Source organism: Siniperca chuatsi, linkage group LG6, assembly GCF_020085105.1.
Source record: "Siniperca chuatsi isolate FFG_IHB_CAS linkage group LG6, ASM2008510v1, whole genome shotgun sequence".
In the NCBI taxonomy this organism is placed as follows: domain Eukaryota; kingdom Metazoa; phylum Chordata; class Actinopteri; order Centrarchiformes; family Sinipercidae; genus Siniperca; species Siniperca chuatsi.
In genome coordinates this window covers 8389027-8411460 of record NC_058047.1, presented here as the reverse complement: position 1 = coordinate 8411460, position 22434 = coordinate 8389027, and the positions used below count along the sequence as shown (strand labels likewise).

The 22434-nt window shown below is 40.2% G+C and overlaps 1 protein-coding gene across 2 annotated transcripts in view; it reads right to left on the bottom strand.

Moving 5' to 3' along the window:
• The window catches only part of ror1 (receptor tyrosine kinase-like orphan receptor 1), a 127165-nt gene that overhangs the window by 47033 nt on the left and 57698 nt on the right, over positions 1–22434 (bottom strand). The gene's annotated exons all lie outside the window — the stretch shown is intronic.

Here is a 22434-nt window from a genome sequence, read left to right as displayed (position 1 = left end):
TAACCCCTATAAAACTCTGAGAATGGTGTGACTTTACTGTGACAGCAGCATATGGGAATTAGTGCAGAACTTCAAACTTAAAAGGCATGGGAATGAGAGAGAGGCCTGAAGTAAAGTAAAGAAAAGCAAAGGAGAAAGTGAGAAAGAGGGAGCCTCAGAGGGTATAGCTGAACCAAAATCAGAAATGTTCAATTTGAGTGGTTATGCGTCGCAACTAATGTGCTGTTATATGGTCTGGGGGGCTGTGTTTGGAGCCAGGCTGGTTGGTGTGGTGAGTGAGACTGATGTATGAGCCATCCCGCTCTGTTATTAGGGCCTCTCCCAAGGTCCTCTTCCTTCCCTATTAGCTGGAAAACTGACCTAACTCTGGGGTTATCTGGAAGAACAGCAAACCCACCATTTTCACAATACAGCTATGTCATATTTCTGTCTTAAAGAGGTGAATGAGAGATATGCGTAGATGTGGAAAATTCAGGAATGATAATCATTTCCTTCTCCAATTTGTCTTCATCAGATCTCTCTTTCCATCCAACAAGTTTCTTTCTCTCTACTTGAGTCCTAGCTCTCTGTCTTTTTATTTTCTAAATTTAGGTGCTTCTACTGAAAAAAATCGCCCCCAATCCTGCTTTGATTTTTCCCTAAAAACCACGGCCATCTCACTTCCCTCCTGCATGCTTATCTAAAGGAAGTAGTTAAAATATTTATGTGAACATCTATTCGTCTTTCATACCCAACTCTGCAGTTACAGACAATGAGAAGAGTGAAATAAGCAGCTTATGTCCCACTGTGGCCTGCATCCAGAACCAGACTGAGCACCATATAGGGCTCAAGCTGCCTTAATGAATTATCAGCACAATTAGGCTCAAGATTGGAAAATGAGCGGAAAGTTACAGCCTTGGCGAAAGGACAGGGATTTGAGAGAATAAAGATTTTTCATGCCAAGAGGAAGACATAAAAAAAGAGTGGTGAAGAGCGAGGGAGAGAAGAAAAGGAGAGTAGAGGACTTGGAGATAAATGAAGGGAAGAAGACTTGGAAAATGTGAGAGTGCAGAAAAAAAGACAGCAAGAGAGAAAATAAACTTCATCATAAACCCAGAGTGATGGCACTCATAAAATCTGCTTTTTAAGAAGTGGGCTTCTGTCCCACCAGGCAGAGTGCAGGTTTGTGTTGGCTGGAGAGTTTATTCACTGTCATTGTGTCAGATATAAATAACTGAGTCAAGGGACTGATGGCCAGCCACAGGGAAGGAGGAGACCAGAAATAAGTTGGTAGATGGTAATGCTAGTGACTAAAATTCCAGTTTATTACAACTTGGATCTTAGATTTGATAACATTGTATTTGCCAAAGTAACTGCTGAGATCTGGGAACACGGCAACACTGCTACAACAAAGTCCGCTGGGGCAGGAAATGCAAGCGGTTAGACAATTTGAAATGTTGTAGCCAAGCGATCTGCCAGATTATCTAAAAAACACTTAACTGTCTGCTTTTGTTTTCTTTTACAAGAGAATTCTTACTGAATTTGTTTCTCGCCCAGTTTTACTTCTTTTTAGGGATGTCGACATGTTCCTAAGTTTGTAAGTACACTGTTTTTATTACAAATATAAATAATGGCAAAACTACCACCAAAATTGTAATAAACCCATGCTGGGTTAACCTGACAAGACAGTAGAACTACCAAAATGATGGCTGTGTCCGAAATCCCTCCCTCTTTCACTCATTAAATACACCCTACATAATAGACACTAAATAGTCAATAGAGAGCAGTAAATTGAGATTTCGGACACTTACTGTAACTGTAATTGTCTCATCTATAATATTCACTCAGATTTAGGACATTCATATAAAATAGAAAATATAGTACACTATTTAGCAAATAGGGAGTGATTTTGGACACAGCCTATGTGTAACTGTGCGTGTGTGTGCTTGTATGGCTGCACCTGTGTATGTCTGTGCAGGTGTTTGTTCCCAGGCTCAACTGGAGCATAAAGAGGAATAAAAGCAGGCCCAGTTCAGGGACTGAGAGTGTTCACCTGAGGACATCATGGACCAAAGAACACAGGATTCACTAACACACACACACACACACACACACACACACACACACAGTCCTGCAAGGGCTCAGAAAGTTCTGCTCTGTAACCTTATAAGACCACAGAAGGGGGTGAGAGGGAGAGGTGGGAGGGCTGAGCAGGGGAGAGAGATGTGAGCAGGGTAGATGACAGGAGGCTGCATGACAAGACCCTTTTTGGATCAGAACAATAGACAACAAGAGAAAGAAAGAGCTCAAGTTGCAACAGACATTTGCTCCAACATGAAAAAGCACAGTTTTAAAAAAGTAAAAACTATTGCTTCCCCTCCAAAAATCACACAGAGCTGAGCAGGGAGGACATTTTATGCAACTTATACTACATGTTTTGGAAAGCTGCATTGCATTTGGAATTATAGTTTGGCTTGACCACAGATTCTCAATAAATGTTGGAGGAAACGTTGGCTCTTTGTGTGAAACTTGCTAAAAGTGCTTGGTTTTTTTTTGTTTTTTTTTTTAAATATTATGGAGCCTTTATGTAGCCTACTTTCTGGAGACACTGTTCAGAGACATTGGCATTTTGAGGGAGCAAGTAAACCTTAACTTGAAAAGAGTTCTCCAGTCTTAGCTTTGAAAAAAATGTATCTTAATTTGTAAAATACATTTGTGCACTAGACACTGATTTGAATATGTAGCTGTATCATAACATAAACCTATCAAACATTAAATCTGAGCTCCAAACCCCTTCGGAGGGTTTTTAAACTGCTGCAGAGCTACTTCAGAGGAAACTTGAGTACACCAAGAATAAGCTAAAAGCTGACACAGACCAACAAGTGCTGAGATGATTCCTTTAAACAGCAGCTTGTCACTTCAACTGAAAATTATCTCACAGCGTCAGACTCTGACTCTGACAACTGTCACTACCCAGCATTCCTCAGTCCATGATGAACAGCATGGCTGAGTGGGTAGCATGGTAAAATCCTTAAGAAAGACACTGAATCCTTACAACCTCCTGGTCTGACTCTGACCTCTGACCTCTCTGAAAGTGGAAAAATGAGAATTTCCACAGAGGCATCAATGGGGGTTTTCTTGTTGTAGTTCTAATCTAAACCAGTAGTTTAATGTCATCTCCCAGTCCCTAACACCACTCTGTCTAACCACATGCGACACAAACGGGGGGAGGGGGCTCCCACTATGTGCACTGAAACCCTATAGTAGTTCTGTGCTACCCTATAGTAGTGTCTCTCCTTTGCAAGCCTGAATTGGGTAGCGTACCAATGCCAGGTCTTATGTATACTGAAAATGTAAGTATCACGACCATCCACAACAGTATGAAGGCTACATAGAATATTGGCAGCTCCTTTAAACTTTATACCTTACTAGGATCTAAATTAATTGACACAAGGGCTGGACATAATTCAATATTATCGTTTATTGACTTCCTAACGACCTTCAGTAGAAACATATCATGATGGAGTAGAATTGCAGTTCTTGTTTTACATGTGTCAAGTTTTGTCTGTTAGGTGGGACAAAGTTCATTGTGTTTCATGTGCATACATTTATCATATCATGAAAATCGGAAAAATTAGGAAAATACTCCTGATAATATTGTGATATTTATTGCCTCCGTATACAGTACACAGGCTTTAGTCTTTTTACTGTTCATGTCCTCTGACACATTTGTACCCATGCGCAAATTAAAGTTTCCAGTCAGGGCTCAAGACTAATGGCGTCCCATCATCCCGGGGACGATAGAAAATGTGTTTGGGACAAACATAGATCTCCCCCAGGGCGAAAGGGATTTTTGCATGTGTGTATGCATGTATAACTATCGCTTAGCAAATGTCTTCTCATGCTGTTACTATAGTTAATATCACTGGCCGACTACTCAGAGCGAGACCAACAAAACATGATGATGATTCTGAAATGCTCCCGCGGTACCGGTCCATATATCCCCTCAGGCACAAAGGGCTTGCTGGCAGGACCTCGCAAATATGTTGCGCTGGTTACAGATTGAGCACATCATTTGATTGAAACAGTCTAGCCAGCTGCTTGCTACTAGCTAGCTAACTTTAGCCAGGCGCTACCCTGGGTATGTGTGAGTATATTATTTTTTCCCTGATAATGCTACATTGTGAACAACAAATCCGTGTTGAAATTGGCAGGAGGAGAGCTAGTTAGCTGTTAGCAGCAGAGTCCTGCGGTGTGTTTACAGCTAACGGAGCTAAACACTGGGCCCACTCCATTTCAGTCTGCTGGTGCACCGTTTAACGGCGGCGAGTTTAATCTGTCAGCCAGCGACAGCAACCACGTAATTGTCAGCTGACAAAACAAACAACAATGTGGGCCTACAGGGTAAAAGCCATGGTAGCTTTCCTAGTTGATAAATAATTGCCAGCATGGCCAGTAATGTTCACAATATGATTTTATGTAAGCCTGAATGACATCATCAGTTCTGTCTTATCAATCTCCCTTGACTTGTTTGTGTTTGTATGGGCCATGTGGTCGTGGTGATGTAAACGCTGCTGCTGTGTTACTAAACCGTGTCCTATTTAATTTTTTATATTCTGTTTATGACTGTTTACAGATAATATTTAGGTTTTGTTTTAAACCCATTTCTTTGAATGGAGCAAAATAAATATAATGATTTATTTCCTCAACATTTTAATGGTGTTTTTATTATGCCACTAAACTATAGATGATACTAACAAAGTAAAGAAACAACATTTGATTTTGGGATGGTTTGCATTCACTTTGGGACAATTAAAATTGTTTTTCGGGACGGTGCCGGGCGGAGGTGAAAAAAGGTCTGGAGCCCAGTTTCCAGTCCAGACTTCTTGCATCTCTTTGAAATGTGGGAGGAAACCAGAGAGTGATAAGGAAACCCACGCAAACATACAGCATGTAAACTTGACAGAGGGCAGGAGCTTGAGGAAGACGTCTATTGGGTTTGTTTAGATTTATGTACAGTGAAGGCAATTTCACACACTTCCATTGCAGGGAAAGGCTGGCTATGTGTTATGCATCTTAGTTTATATTAACCTATAGTCCAGCTTACATTTTTGTCTGTTTCGTAATGACAGAAACTTTGCTCTTGGAGTAACTTCATGCTGTGCAGATGGCTCTGCCTTGCCCTGCCTTGCCCTGTTTGGCCCTATAGAACTACTCATAGGTTACACAGGCTGATGCACGAGCCCCTGCAGTCCCTATGAGGCACTGCAATGGAAACCACTCTGATGTATAAGGCCTGGTTAGCCCATTTTGGGTGAGGCTCCCCTCGGCTCCAGTTACCAGCGGTGTAAGCAGACTAGTGAGGAATGTGCACAAGCATGTTACCACCTACAGTGCAGCTCATCTGTTTTCACCTGACAGGTCCAGCACAAGTGTGTGTGTGTGCTAGCGCCTGTGTGTGTGTGTGTGTGTGTGTGTGTGTGTGTGTGTGTGTGTGCGCGCCTGTGTGTGTACAAGCGCTCAGCTTTCTGGAAAACCTGATCGTTTCCAAGCAGATAGACTGAGCCCTGAGACCTTGACGTAATCTGCAGAGGTAGCAGACTGTCTGTGGAATGTGAATAGAGTCATCCCACCTGCATGTTAGTGTGTCACTTTATTGCAGAGGATGTGCTCCTTCAGTGTATTGTGCAGAATGAGCATAGTGTTTAATGATGTGAATATGGTGCACATTAACGTTATGTCAGTGTTGAGGTCTCTGTGTGTCATGGGTCAGGTGTAGAATGTAAGATTTAAGACCTAAAGCAGAAGTCAGTCAGGCTGTCTGTGTGTGGGACATGAATATAGTCATCTCGCTTGACTTTTTGTACGTGACTTTTCTGTAAATAGTGTATCATGTGTGTCAACAGTGTCAATGGTATGAATAAGACACATGCCATGTTGCATGCCTGTCAGTGCTTATGTGTGTCTGCTCAGGTGCAGCCAGGGACACGTACACACTCCATAAGCTCACTGCCGGCATTCCCAGATTCCTCAAGGATGACCAATTCAAAAGGAGAGGCCCCAGCAGATGGAATCTGGGAACGCTAGGATAATGCTGCTGGATTTCAAACGTGACTTGGATTTAGACATCATGTGACTACAGTTGAGCTTAGCGCCATTCCAAAACCACTCTTTACGTCTGCTGGTATTTCCTCACTCGACAGGCTGAATCTCGCCTTGTCTGCAGGACATTTAATGCCATGAAGTGTTGGCAGGCCAGCTTAAATCAATGAGAGAATTTAGGCCAGATACTATTAATGAAACACATAGCGTGACCATCTCAAGCTAAGGATGTTTGATTTAAATGACACATCATGACAAGTCATTTGGAAAAAATTAGCGTTATTAGCAAGAACGCTCCTGGTCTGTCTTCCATCACGTCAAAGTCATGGTTGCTTGGCTCTAAAAGCAAGAATGAATTCAAACACACACAAAAATGCAAAAACACACACTTATATATAGTAAATAATGCATATTTCTCTGTTTGCATTTCCCAACACAATAAAGATATGTATTAACAAACATATAAGTAAAACAACTGTCAAAGTCTTTTTTGCTTTCTAAGCTCTGTAGATGTTTTCCACCAAGAACTTCATTCATATAACCATTGTGGTTTACACATTTTCTCTTTACTACCACTGTGCTTAATGAACTGATTGACCTGATGTGTAACACGGGCCACTGATTGCTGGCTTCAGACTGCACAGATAAACTCAATACTTTCAGGATGCTTCTGGGAAACTGGGTGTGAGACATCGTGTCTCCATCAACTCATGACTCTTAGTCAGCGCTCAATGACTGACGCTGTAGGACAGACTCAGCCACAAGAAATCTGACTCCAGGCCAGGGAGAAAGTTAGACTGGGAGAGAGGAAGAAATTGAAATAGAGACAAACATAGAACAAGTAGTGGGAGAAATAAGAGACAGAAAGATATACTGTAGAGACAGAAAGAGAGATGAAAGTGAGAAACGGCATGCACGCAAAAGAAATATTCATTCCAGTAAAAACGTCCTGTGTTATTCTTATTCTTTGGTTTTCCTGCTCTATACTGGAGACAAAGTCTGGACTGCCAACAGCGAGACTCTGAGGCAAACAGAGAGCCACTGAGCCTTTCCAGCACGCTTCCCTGTCAATCACATCGATGCTCTACAGGAACCTCTCCTCGTCCCAGGTTAAGAAAATAAGCACCAACATTCTTCCACTTGTCTAGAGGAAAAGGTTGCTGGCTAATGAGGAAGACAGAAGGATGGAAGAGAGAAAAAGAAAGGATGGGAGAGATGAGTGGTGGGAAGGAGAAGTGAGAGCTTTGTGTCCCCAAAGAAAGAGCTGAAAACAAGCCAGACACAAACCCACACTGTCGGCGTCCAAAACACTTTCCGCTACTGCAAAAAAAAATAAATAAAAAAAAATAAAAATTTTGAGCCAGGGAATTGGACTGGACCGTTTCCACATACCATACCACAAAAAACAGATTTCACATACATTTCAGAGTGTGCTGAGAGATACACTTTGATTCTAAATATACAAACACTGGTCAATAAATGTATTTATAATACTAGTTGATAGTATTCATTCAAGATATGACAAGCAGTCATTCAAGATCAAACAATACTGACTTATAGTAAATGTACATATTATGTGTGTGAAATTAACTTAATTGGACAAACACTTTTTGAAGAATCACTTTTGTCCATGTAATGTTGTGTGGTGATGGATCTGCTATATGAGCGCTAACAAGAAAAAGCAGGTCTCACCTACCGTCCTATGATCTGAGATAATTCAATACTGTCATCTAAAAATAACCCTGTAGCCTAGCGCGTGTTGTAAATGCTGAAAAGTAAAAACTGGATATAAAGGAATATGATAGTAGATCCAAAGTTACTTCTAAAAGTTTCTCCACATTGAGTCTCAAATTCAAACTCTGTGATTCATCTACAATGTTGGTCAGCATCATACAATAAGTAATTTACTATGACAAACACAAAGTGGTTTCATTCAGTGGTGAAATGTTGGTCTCGTAAAAATAACGGCAATGTAATATTACAGCAATCCTGTGACTTCAGTTTAGAATACAGTCACTGTTTTGGAGAAACACAGGACTAAACTCTCCTATAATGTCAATTCTGTACATACATACATACATACAACACTGGCCACCAGAAGAAAAACCTTTGGCAATATGTTTCCACTTTCCACCAAGCAACATTTGAATAAAATTTGTTTGGTAAAAGTGTAATTTTGACTGTCAAGAGCGGGAGTGCAGCTCCGTCAATCAGTCCTGTTTTCAGTTAAATCTGCATTTATATGCCCTCAAAAAGTAACTTTGAAATATGGTTTCAGTTCGCAGAAAAAATTGACTATTCCACTGAATGTTTCACAACAGTGCACAAGTATTTAATTTCCCGATCACATTAAAATAGTAACTTAAGTGGCAAAAACGGAAAAAAAAAAAGAATGCTGCTTTTTACATATGAGGGAGGATTTGGGTGATTCAGGGGCCCAAAAGGCTTCCTTAATGGGAAGGATTTGTCAAAGGGGATTTTCTTATAATGAAATTTACCTTCTGCCCTAATAAGTGAAGAACCAGATGGACCAAAAGTGTTTGCGTGTGTATACACGATGTGTGTGCTGCAGAGACAGACTCCTCGATTTCCAATTCCCCTTCGACCCATCTCTAATGTCAGGAAGAGGGAGAGGGACTGAGGAGGATGGGGGGGGGCACCTGCTCTGGATCTGCCTCAGTTTGGAAAAAAAGAGGGCAACAATATGTGAAAGAAGAACAAAGAAGGAATAAAGAAGACGAAATTTCAGGCAAAAAACTGTGAAAACTGTGGAGATGATACAAGGTAAACTTGACATTGTGGGAAACTTGTTGAATTAAAACAGACTGGAAGATTTTTAAACTGTATGTTGAGAAGTTTTCTACTAAAACCCACAGTGGAAATAATCTTGTTTTAGTAAAGTTAAAGTTTGTCTTCACATATTTAGAGTCTCATAATTTGTAATTTGCACCAAGAACAATTTATTATGATGATTAATGATGCAGGATGCCTCACAGATGCAGTTCAAAACAAAAAACCATGCTGGGTGGAACTTCATGCCTGATCTCGCTTTATTTGACGTAGTTTTCCACTGGCTGCAACTGCATGCTGATTATGAAAACACTTCCACCCAAAATCATCTTTGTGGACTGAACATGGAGAACTTTAAAAAAGTAGAGGGGGTGGGGATGGCTGAGGGATTTAGAACGCCTGGATATTATTAAAGTAGGCAAAATACATAAAAGAGCAAAAATAAGAGTGCCAGAGAGAGACACAAAATCCGCCACAAGAAACAAAGATGATCACAGTTCTCACATTTCCAAAGCTTGTTGTAATTTCCATCTCATTTCCCCAGATGACTGGTGCGGGGGCTGACTAAGCACACCTTGTAAAGCATCCCAGCTTGCTTCTCCAAACACAGTCTCACCTCACCTCCCATAAACCCTGTTCTCTCAAACACACAATTCATAACTGATCCACCTCCACCCCAGACGATGGAAAGGAGGATAGGCAGATGGTGGCGCAGAGAAGAGAGAGGTGTTAAAGGAGTACTACGGGCACAAAGATCTCTATTGTATTACCTCATTTCCTGTTCAGCATCTCCCAGGTTGCAGAGATGAAATCTGTTAGATCCCTCTGAGTGCAGGATCCCACAGCCTGCTATGCACCTTCATATGTTATTTCTGCTCCTTACTTCTCATCAATGTGCCAGACCTTTGAACCCGAGACTGTTTTTGCTTGTTTTTTTACTCCTTTTCTACACACTTACGGCATAGTCACTTGCCATACATTGTTATTTTCCAGATACGTTAGGCTACCTAGAAATGGTATTAATTGGCATATCAGTGGAATTATACATGCAATTCTAAAGTTGAAGTTGTTTACACTTGCACCTATGAGGGGCCGTACAAGCACATTCTTGCCCTCCCACATACATACATACATTCTCCTTTCACATACATATATTTTCACCAAATGTATAAATGTGTGAGTGAAAATATATGAATGTGTGAGTGAAAATATGTAAATATGAGAGTGAAAATGTGTGGGTGTAGAAATGAAAATAAATTAATGTGAGAGTGAAAATATATGTTATATGCAGTATGTATTATGGCTTGTACGGCCCCTCATATGCACCAGTGGAAGTTACGCTGCATTAGGTGCTATCCATTCCTGTTTGTACTGTAACCATGGATGTACAGACAACAGTCAACTGAATTTGATAATTGTGAGGAAATGCATTAAGTTTTAAGGGGAATTATAAGAATTACATACATACATACATACATAGATACATAATTTTGGTGCCTTCAGTCCATTTGTTTAATGTTATCATTTGCTAAATGTAGTAAAAAAAACCACATCCACTCCAGCGGACAGAGTATGATATAGATAAGACAGAAAAGGTGACTCTAAAAGCCTGAATGGTCTCCTACTAATAAGGGTGCATTAGTTAGTTTTCATCTAAAAGATCACTAGCGTCAGTAATGTGGCGTCATGTCTATTATTTATTTTCGATTTTTATGAGACTGCTGTGGAGGGAAGTTAAAGAGAAAGGGTGGGGCGACAAAATGTGCGCAATATAAGCTTTCAAATGTGGTGAGCTGTGTGAAGGCTCTTGTCAAGAGCAAGCCTGTGTGTGTTAGAGTCATGCACGTGCAGTGTCTATGTATGTGTTAGAATTGGCAGCGGGTTAGGGTACTCTGGCCTTGATTAGGCGTCTCTTTCCCGTCCACCAGTCGCTGAGTGAAGCAGTGAATTATGCTGCCATCTCAGCAGTGTAATTGGGGACACATGCAGCCTTATAACCCTATTCCCTCCATCCCTCCCTCCATCTTTAGGTCAAAGCAGCACTAAGATCAAATGCTCTCCTCAGTGGAGCATTCCTCAATAAAACAACAAGTGGGCAGGAGAGAAGGGGGAAGAGAGACAAGGAGTGAGAAAAAGGAAAAAGAAAGGAAATCAAAAGAGATGGGGCGAGACAGGTAGAGAGGGGAAACAAAGGAGATGGAGATAGAGACAATAAGAGCCTATGGAAAATGTTTACGGTAATATCATTGGGCCCTGATGTTATCATGGCGCTTCATTTGGTGGATCAGAACTTCTCATCAAATTACAGTATCATCTGTCCTTTTCTCTTCTCTGCCTTTTCACTTTTCCTCTGTTCTCTGTGCAAGAGAAACCTGCTCATACATAGTTTTACTTCATTACCTGTGCAGGAATGCCCTTTTTCTCTAAGCTTAGTCTGGCCTACCAGCATATACTGTATACAATATCCTGGGTTCTTTTCAAAGCAATAAATCCATGATGGGCTCAGGTCTGGTTCAAGCAAATATAAACAATCCTCCCTCCTCTTCAAAAGGCATAGAGAAACAGAGGTTGAGAAATGGGCTGCTAGGCTACTGAAAAGTCCACTCGTTTGAGATCCGTAGTGACAAATGTGGACACAAAAATAGTTTGGATCAAAGCAACTGCATAGTTTGTGAGGGAACAAAACTATTTATCATGATTTTAGGATAAAAATGAAGGAGTTCTATCCAAGTCTTTGATGATAGAGTCTAATGACGCACACAGTTCTGCAATGTCAGAATGATTTCACAGGTTTCTTAGCTGTTTTATGAAAGGCGTAAAACTGATGTCTAAGGTGGAAGAAACCATTTAGGCGATAAACTGAACCCAGGGCTTGGATATTAGGTTGATAGATTGTGAGATGGTCAGTGGGGGCGAGTGAGCAAGAGAAAAAGACATAGAAATAGAGACAGAGAAAGACGTGCGATGAAGAACTAAGCTCTTTACGATGAAGTAGAGATTTCCTATTAATTCTACTGTTTCATAGTGTGTATGTGTATGTTGCCTGCTTGGTGTGTGTATTATATAGCTGCAGGCTGCAGACAGACAGCACAGACCCTGGCGTGTCAGACTCCACATCTGGTGGATGGGCTCTGTTAGCTCCATCTGTCTGCCTATTATTATATAGTATAAAGCTTTTGAACTGAGCAGCCACTGCTGACAATCACCAGACTCCAACACACCCGGTCATTCCCAGATTTAAAAAAATAAGAGATGGGCGCAGTCCTTTCTCACTAAGTGTTTTCGTGCTGTAAAGAGACTGTACAGTAAGTTCGTTTCCCTTCAACGTCAGAAAATATGACAGTCGGGTGAAGGTAGAGAAAAGAAGAGAAAAGTTGCAGGAGCATTTGCTCATTTCAGGAAGAGTATCTCAGTTTCATACTGTATTGTGGAGGACAATCCACAGTATCCTGATGTTACACATGGAGGTGGTGGAGAGAGAAAAAAGAGTGGAGTTAATTATTCTTCAACCCCCCCCCAAACCCCCAACTAAAGTTGTGACTAAAGAGTGAAAGAAAATTTTGAGGCAAGGCAAAAGTCAATGTGTTACTTCACAGAAACCTGCAGACCAGCTGGACCTAACAACTATTTCTTAATGTGAACCTGTCATCACTTTGTGTGGAAAGGCCTTGATATACTGATGAAGTGCCTCAACACATTTTGATATACACAAGGCCTTCATAAGTCTTTCACAATGGGGAACTAAATGTGGTATTACTGGGTGGTTCTCTGGCTGGCAGCATGTTGAAAAATATGGAGACATTCAGCCCTTCCCGCTGTTTCTACTATAAGTCAGTTCAACTTTCTGAGCCGTCAGACGTACTAGAAATTTAAGACCCACAAGCAACATTTCAAAGACTTGTTTCTGGTACCGACAAAGAATTTGAGAGGTTAAGTTTAAGATGTGTAGCTCCAAACCACACAGAGATCCACCAAAAATGTGGTGCCCTTTATGTGCAGCCAGAGCAAAGGTGTGGCTCATTTGTGTGTTTTTAATCATTTGTGGACTAAATAAGCTGTATGAGGTTTTGGCTACACAGACTATACTTGTCAGTAGGATTAATGTATCATTGGTTTCGACAATTACAATTGTCTACAATTGACCACAACTAAACCCATTTTTAATTTTGGCTTACATAATGCAATTCAATTGACATTATCCATCTATGAAACTCAAGTTAAAACGTTAGCATGATGATGTTTTAGGATAATATACAACACTCTTTGATATCTCCTTGAAGCTTCATGCTATATATATATATATATATATATATATATATATATATATATATATATATATATATATATATATATATATATATATATATATATATATATACACACACACACACACACACACACACACACACACACACACACACTTCTTAACATCTGCAGCCAGAGGTTTGTCAGGGTCAAGGCTCGTCAGCTGAAGCGGTGACTTCCTCCTGATGAGCTGAGCACACAAAGCTAAGCAGAGAAATGACTGGAGAGTGCAGCCAGTGCTGATGACATTTACAGCCTCCAACTCAGCTTGTTTGTGAGATGGTAACAAACTAAGAATACTAAAGTCTAAACAATGTACTCTGTGCATGTGTGTACAGTATGTGTGTGTGCTCTTGCAGTATGTGCACTGCTTAGCATGTTTACTTTTGGGTTTACCAGGCATGGCAATGTGAAATAGCAACGGTGTATGATAAAATCCTGCAGCCATGTATGAGAGTGAGCCGTCACATTACTCAATAATCAATTAACACACGGAGCCAAAACAGCAGAAAGCATATCAACTTCACAAAGCTGTTTTATGTTGTGTTACTAGTGAGAAGATAAAATATAATAAATACTTCTTACAAAATAGTAGTCAATTAAAGGATTAAGATAGCTGCTATAAAAGGATAATTTTTCTATAAATGCTATGGTAACTTGTTTGTATATTTTCATTGCCTGTAAAGCACTTTGTAACTTAATTAAGATGTATAAAGATAATTATGGTTATTGACTGCTTTGCAAAAGTGGGTGTGACTTTGATATTGTGTAATGGAATGAAACTCTTCAGATGGAACTAAGTGACATGAGATGAGAAATCTACATCAGGAGGCAACATTCATTCACTTTACATTGCCAATAACAGAGCTGGTTCCATAAGAACTGGGTGAGGTTGTACAGCAATCAGTGCCAAATGATACTTTCATTTGTCCAACTCGATATGATAATTTTCAGAAAAATCAGAGACAAGTGTTTCAATCTTCCAACAAAGGACTACAAAATGTTTCTATTACAAAGGCCATGTTAGAGTAATAGCCCCTGGTTTAGCTCTGTAGCGCTTTTACACTTTGCTATTGGACCCTGTTCAAAGTCAAACAGTTGACACGATCTTAAGCTCCTTTACCATCCTGACTAAAGCCCTGTACAGCACTTAAAGGTAAAACCTCACTAACCTGCTCTCACATAAGACACACAAGACACAATGCCACACAAAGATTCACCATAACCTACTATGAATAAGAAAAGAATATAATAGTGCCTCTCAAAACTTTTAAATTAAACAGTTTACGGTAATTTGTTTCACATAAACACATTGCAACTAACATTGTTATAGGCTGATATATTAAACTTCCAGACAAAGTCGCTGACTAAGAAAACTGCTTGTACTCGTATGCCCTGTAATGGTGAAAGTGAAACCAATAGGATAAAGAGTGAAGTCAATCAGCTTCCGGTTTTCTGAATAGCACAATGCATAAAGCCTTATCTACAACATAAACCGGTAGATCACTGTATTATTTCCACATGTGAAGGGATGAAGCTGAACAGAATTAAACTAAGTTTACTTGACGGATTCCACCAGCCAACCGCTCCAGCTGCAATTTTACACAGATAGTTTGAGGGCAGTACATGTGTGTGTTTGTATTTTTTTGCGTGTTTGTGTACTCACACACACACACACACACACACACACACACACACACACACAACTACCCAACCAGGTCTAAGAAACCATATAATGCAGTGAAATGACTGTGAAACAAGCACATGCAAAGATACAAACACACACACAAGCTCGGTCACATAGATTTCTTTGGATAACAAAGCCTTTATTCCTCCACTTGCACTGCATACAACCGCATACACAAACTATGAGAGCCAACACATGCATGCACACAGACACAAAAACACACTCCACACTTTATTGTAACCCCCCTGATTTAAATCACTTGCAGGCTCAGAGTTTTCCTGCTCTCAAAATGCCTTATTACTCCTCCTTTGTTTGACTGGAGCGTGATTTGAGCTCGGGCCCTTTTACATTCTTTCATTTTTCTCCAGGCAACACACAGGCGTGCCAGAGGGACTCTATGATCCACACTTCACTTACTTTGATTGTTTTTGGGAGCAACTGCTATTCTGGCTGGCACTCTACTATTGGTGTAGCACGTCTTGGGTCTGGTAAGTGGGACTGTCTGTGCACACGGTGGTCTGCTCCAAAGCATATCACTGTTGCCTGATGAAAACCTCCTCAGATTTTTGTGATGTTTGTATTTTAATCTAAATTAAAGGATTTCATGCTTCTCTAAAGATAATAAATCCCACAACCCCTGGGCCTATTAACACAAAAGACTTGTTTTTCTTTTAAAGGCTGTTCCTGAAAAGCTGGTATTTCGGGGATGTGACATTTTTTGAGTTTTTAGCCACGCTATAGTGTCGTGCAGCATAAATATTGCAACACATATTGAATGGGTGGCCATGAAATTTTGTACAGACATTCATGGTCCCCAGAGGATGAATCCTACTGACTTTAGTGATCCCCTGACTTTTCCTCCAGCGCCACCAGCAGGTCAATGTTTTCACTTATCCAGTAAGATATCTCTACATCTACTGTATGTACTGGCATAAAATACTGTACAGACATTCATGATTCCCAGATGATGTATAGTAATGACTTTGGTGATCCCCTCACTTTTCCTCCAGCACACCACAAGGTTCACATTTGAAGTTTTGAGTAAAATGTTTCAACAACTATTGATGTCCTCAGGATGAATTGTAGCAACTTTGGTGATCCTTTATCTTTCCATCTTGCAACATCATCAGGTCAAAATGGGTCCAATACTTTGGTTTGTGACCAAATGCTTGCAAACTAATGACATTCCCATCAGCCTCAGCCGTACTTTGTGTTGAGTGTTAATTAGCAAATGTTAGCATCTTAACACACTAAACTAAAATGGTGAACATTATATTTGCTAAACATCAGCATGTTTGTATTGTCATTGTGAGCATGTTAGCATGCTGACGTTAGCATTTAGTATAGCCTAACGGAGCCGGTAGAGCGGCTGTAGACTATAAGTCTTGTTAAATTTTTGTACCTCAGTCTCTATTCATGTATTTGTCAGTTTTGCTGCACACTTAAATTATTTAATGCTCATAAACACATTAACATGGAAAGCATCTGCAAAAAGATTTTAATCTGATTTGGCATAGAATGGAGAACAAAGCATATGAATTCTCACTTGTGTCACTGTAGTAATATCGTGTACGTCAAAGAAGAGCATTCAACTCTTCTTCATTTAGTTGGTGGGCCCCATGAGGTCCCTGCAACAACCCCAGAGCTGTCCAGCTGGACTGAGAATCCAATTTTTGTCAAGGTCACTGTAAGGACAAACCATTACACGTTAAGACCCTTGGTGCTGTTTTTGCTTCCAGAGCAGATGACAAAACAGCAGACATAACCGTTGCCTATAAAGGCACAATAGCAGCAACTGTACCATCTGCAACTACCTGACCTTTCATTAGAACAGTGAGTGATAGTGAGGCAAGACGGCTGGGCAGAGAGGAGAAAATGAGCAGTCAGTCAGACTATGAATAGACCTTTGTATAATCTCCTCAGTCTAGGAGAGGAGGAAAATCAGGTAAATGATGATTGGAAGAAAAAAACTAGAGGAGATAAAAGGAGAAAGGAAAAAAGAAAATTGTAGAGAAGTAGGAAGGAGAACAAAGGAAAATGAGTGACCTGGATGGTGTTAGCAGATAGCAGGAAGGTTCTCCAGAGTCCCATTTAACCAGTTAGGATCTGAGCGAACCTCACTGCTGTAAATCCACTGGAATTCCGAGCGTGCCCGCTGCCTAGAAAACAAACCTTGTGTTTTCCTTCGGCCCTGTCGTCTAATCACTTGCACATGAGGGGAGGAACAACAAAGCTGGAACAGTAGAGACTAAAAGACAGAGAAGAAGGGGAGCACATGGATGAGAGGAGGAGGCCACTCGGGGCCAAAGCCTTTGATGCCCTCTATGTCTTTGAAGCTTTCCAACAGTTGGGGAGGACTGAGAAGACAACCAAAGCAGCCTCACAGTGAGGACAGACAACAAAAAGGACAAAACAAGTAAAGGATTGTGCACAAAGACAATAAGTGAAAAAGGATGAGAAATTGAGGGGAATAGGAGGTGAGATCGGCTTTATTTATTGATACAACTGTGGTCCCATCTTTGATCGGGAACTTTAAAGCTACTGTATCCCTATGGGCTGCTTACCATCACCTTGACCATGAAACCTCTCGATATGTTGTATCTTGCACTGACTTGCCTTATTCTAACACTGTCCTTATAATATAACCTCTTTTAGTATAATCAACAGGTGAAAATGTTACAAGACCCTGAACCCCAACTCTCCATCATGTGCTCCTTTAAATATTAAACTTCTGTGCAGTAAACCTGATAACAATCCTTGTGCAGGGGTTAAACACAACCCTATATAAATCCAGTTCACCCCAGGAGATCTCATCCCTCTCTTTCATTCCACAACATATAACTTTTTTTTATATTTATATTCTTGCTTGGCTCGCTCCCCTCATATCTATCCCAAGGAAAACACTGCAAAAAATAATCAGCATAGCAAACCAACTTTAAGTTTATTTCATCGCATATTTAAACTCTACACTATTTTATTGTGCTTGTGGACAATATAATTATTGGGCTTGTTTTGTTTCATGATAATTCAACATCTTTCAACATATTTACTTAAAATGTGGCAGTCTAAAGCCAAGTTTCCTCTTTTTAGATGTTTTCTTTTGTTATGACGAAATGATGAAGTAAGTAATGTCATTTCTGAAGTGAATTAATTTGACTTGAAAGATCTCAAAAGAAGCGTAATGTTTATTTTGAGTTGGGGTTTTTTCTACTTCAGAGGTAAATCTGCCATGTCTGCGGTTGCACAAAGGAAGAAGAGTCCATAATAATGCAGCTCAGATCTGTTTTTAAATCTGACAGTTTAGTTGATTTCCTGAAGGCAAACTATAGCACAGAGTTTATGTGAATTTGCAAACAGGAAACAACTGCTGCTGCCAACGAATGGTGGTGAAAGCATTGTACATGTAAAGCATATTTCTAAAAAAGGAAACAAGTGAGCAAAACCATGTTCTCCTGCACTGTACATACAGCAGCTGATGGCCAAAAGCACGGCTGTTACAATGAATTACAACTATATTGTCTTACAGGATTCCCCAAACAACTTTCATGCCTTATTTCATATTTTATGTGTGTCTGCTGTGCTTCCTTCCTTTTCAGTGCAGTAATCCACTTAGGAGAAATCTCCTCTCTTTTTTATCATTATTCCTTCATTATATTGGACATTTCAGTCGACACTTGTGCAAATCGTCACCTTACTTGAAATTCTAGAGAAGCAAAACTGTAATTTATGACGGCAGTCCAACATAGAGACAGGAGCCATGGTTCTGAATTCTGGGGAATGTGAAAGACTAAACAACAGCTGAGGCTCAGAAATGAATTTCATTTTCTCCACACACGCAGACACATAAAATATCTCAAACATTCAACCTGAGCTTTCCATTGCACACATAGACTTTATTACTTTTCATTATCTCTGACGGCTATCTGTACTGCCAAATCCAGCTCTGTGTTGTTCTTTTGGCTGTGCAGCACAACGCTAATCCAGTGTCTTGAAAGACAATCCTCCTGCGATTCAGTTTATACTTCAGCTTTTATTTCATTTTAAACTAAATATTTATGCTGAGGAAGACAAGCCAAAATTATGCTTACAAACTGCCCCTTACTTTTTCGCTCTTAATTTAACACTACCTTGAACATTTTTAAACAGTTAAAGCCTTGCTACTAATTCTTCCACTGTTGAGAGCTAATGGCAAGCTAAGTCAAATTTATGAGGATTAATAAGTATCATCCCATCATATGACTGCCATTGCACATTATCTTCCCAGTATTTCTGAATGGATTAAATGACTTGTCTACTCCTTTAACTCCCAGTTGAAACAAGAGCAGTTTCCCTGCCACTAATAGTACAAGGCAGCCAAACCCAAATGCTCTTCACTGACCCCAATAGGAAAATCTGACAAGCCCATTTCATGCGATAAGGGATTTTCACGAGGGCTTGTGAATAGGCACCACATTCCTTGTTTGCCCCAGTGTTCCTAAGCCTTATGTTTGTTTGAGTCTTTAGTTTTGAATCCCCACGGGAAACTCACTATGCTTGCAATGTTAGTCACCTCAAAATCTCTCAAACTCAGACAAAATCCCACCATAACCACCCACAGGTCAAACTAGGCCACTGGCGCTGGTCAGAGAACACCACTCATAACACAAACAATGTTGGACTCGCACCATTAACCCTCATCAAGTGCAAAATGAGGGTGTGGCCAATAAAGCAAACTTGTCTTTGAGGAGCCAAGCCAGCGTTATTAGAAAGTAGTCAGCCATGGCCTCTGCCCTGCTGACTCTGTACTGACAAAGTCCACATTAACCACCACTGCTGCATTTATTCAATTTGGCGTGCTTGACCGCGAAGACTTATTGTTTCTATTACAGTGATGGCCATTGTTCCACATCAAGCATCTGTGCTAAATTAATCCTACAATCCTCCTATAATAATCTACCTAATACTGCAATCTGTTTTCTCAATGACATAAAGTTCTTTGCTGCACAATATAAGTGCCTCAATGCCTGATGAAGGTTGAAGACAAAACAAACATCATGAATTTTGTCTAATCAATAAATATACATTTGACCATTAGATATTATACTTATGTAACTTATTTTCCTTTGGGCCTACCTGAGAAAATATACAATATTGAACCAGGTGAAGAAAAATATATCATTGAAATATATAAAAGGTAGGAAAAAGTGAAGTCAATATCCAACAGTAAAACAGACAAAAGACTGAGACAAGTTCAAGACTTCAGAGAAAAGACCCAGACAGGGTTCAAGTAATACTACGCTGCCTCATTCTGTATGTACAGTATTGTGAGGAGTAGAAACTATAGTTACATATAATGAGGGTGCTGCTGTAATCTACACCCAATCGTTCACCCGCACATAAGTCTTCATCCAGTAACACTAGAGGACCTGGACCATTTAAAAGCTAAGCCCTGATCTCACTATTTATGTATCTTTGCCACTGCCAGATGTTACGAGGTCCAAAAAAATGATTCGGCTTCCTATATGATGTTGGGTAATAAGGATTTGTGGCGGGCAAACACAGGTAGTTAGGCTGTAAAAATAGTCCAAACACTAGAGTCTGGGCCTGTGAAGCATATTGTGGGCTGTTAATGTTGCTCAAAGGAGCTTTCTACCCATTCGCCCCCTCTGATGGTGCCCTGCATATTTTCTGGTGTTGCTGACAGATGTATTACAATTCATACACGTATGTCTAGGTGTGTCTAAGTGTATGTCTTTTGTTTTATCTGACAATATACTGTATTCATTGCTGTATGAGAGTATGAATATCATAAAGTTGTTCCCGGTTTAGTAACATAAGAGCTTTCTCATTTTCCATTTTGCCTCATGTAGAGAGGTGTGATAGCAACAAGCTCTGACTGCTGCTTCCAACAAGGACAGTCCCAGTTCTCATTGCAGTCCCATAAAGAGAGGTCTCCTAAACTTTTACAGGCTGACAACAGCCTGGCTTCCACTAGCAGCCCAAATAGTTACAGTCAGGTTTATATCATTGCTATGTAACAGTTTCTTTCTGCAGTAACTTAGGCAGCCATAGTAATAGCCAAATAGAAACTTGAAAGGCCAACTGATCATGCAGCAGCCTTCTTGTCGACACCACCCTTGAGTAAAGCACATAGAGTAGCATAGCATCCCAACTACTATACTGTGAGTTTGGAGCAAGGTATTGTTGGAAAAGAGCATCTGTACTCTGCATACATATCTTGGATAAAAAAAGATTTTAAAAAGAAATTTAAAACTTAAAATCATAAGCAATATTTCAACATTTTTGATGATTTTGATTTGATTGATTCTCCCCTGGCACCTTGACCAGTGTTGCCAACTTAGTGACTTTGTTACTAGATTTAGTGACTTTTCAGACCGTCTTAGCAACTTTATTTCTATTATAAAAGAGTTGGCAACATTGACCTTGACTGTTGTACAGGACAGGCTTGATGATAATAACTGACCCAGCGTAGAGAACTGATACTTACGGTAGGTATATGTAAGTTTAAATTTGCTTTCATAATGCTGTACAAACCTTGAAAAATTGCCTTCAACAAAGGACTAAGTGAAACCAGCCTTGTGCAGCACCTACTGGAGTTCAACTGTTAACGCACATAAAACACCCTACGTATTAGCTTGGATGCCACTGCACTAGAGGCTACTTTACACTTGAGCCCCTGCTGACTGGTAGTAATGATTGAAAATGTGTTATTCCAGTAGAACTGCTATAAAAAGCATAGACCTAATCGCCAGTCTGAGTTGCCTAGGTCGTGGAAAAGAACTGTCTTTCAGGCTGCTGTCTAACAGATTTGGCATCTCTCTCCATCGGTCTGCTCAGACATACAGCCTGGCAATGCTGGGCAGCATGGAGCCAGATCCGATTGCAGGGTTTACGCATGTTACTAACATTGTCATTATCCCCGGAGGCCTTCGGAAACGCTGTGCCCTGGAATAACTACAAATAATAAGCAGGAATAACTGAGAACGGCTGGTCATTCCTATGGTGATTTATGAATGGTGGTTGACAGTGTGTGCCATCTGAGGGCGATTGTATATCCGTATCTGTGACTGTATTTTGTTGGCTGATCAACACGTTGGCTGTCTATATCTTTCTTACTCTCTTGGGTAAAATCAAACTTTGTGTAGCTCTTTGATGAAAGCTTTTCACGTCGTTTAGAGCAGCAGTCTAAAGGTCAGTTGTACTCAAGGTTGCGTACTGTAGAGTGAATCATCTTGGTTTAATGGCCCGTTGAAAATGGGATCAGAGAATTGAGACAGAGAGGTCTCTAGACTGTAAACCATATCTAGGGAGACCAGAGGAGGGGTGAAAGGATGGGAGGGAGGGAAAACTATTGTAAAAAAAAAAAAAGAAAAAAAAGAAAAAGGGATAGCGAGAAGAAAAGATTGTAATGACTAATCAAACCAAACTTTGTGTCAAAAAGTACTTTCACCCTCACAGTGGGAGACAGAGAAAGTCAAAGAAAGACAGAAGAAGGCAAAGGGGGCATTAGAGACCCAAAAGAGAGTGGAAAAAGTCAAAGAAAGCTCATAAAAGCAGCAAGCATTTCTTTA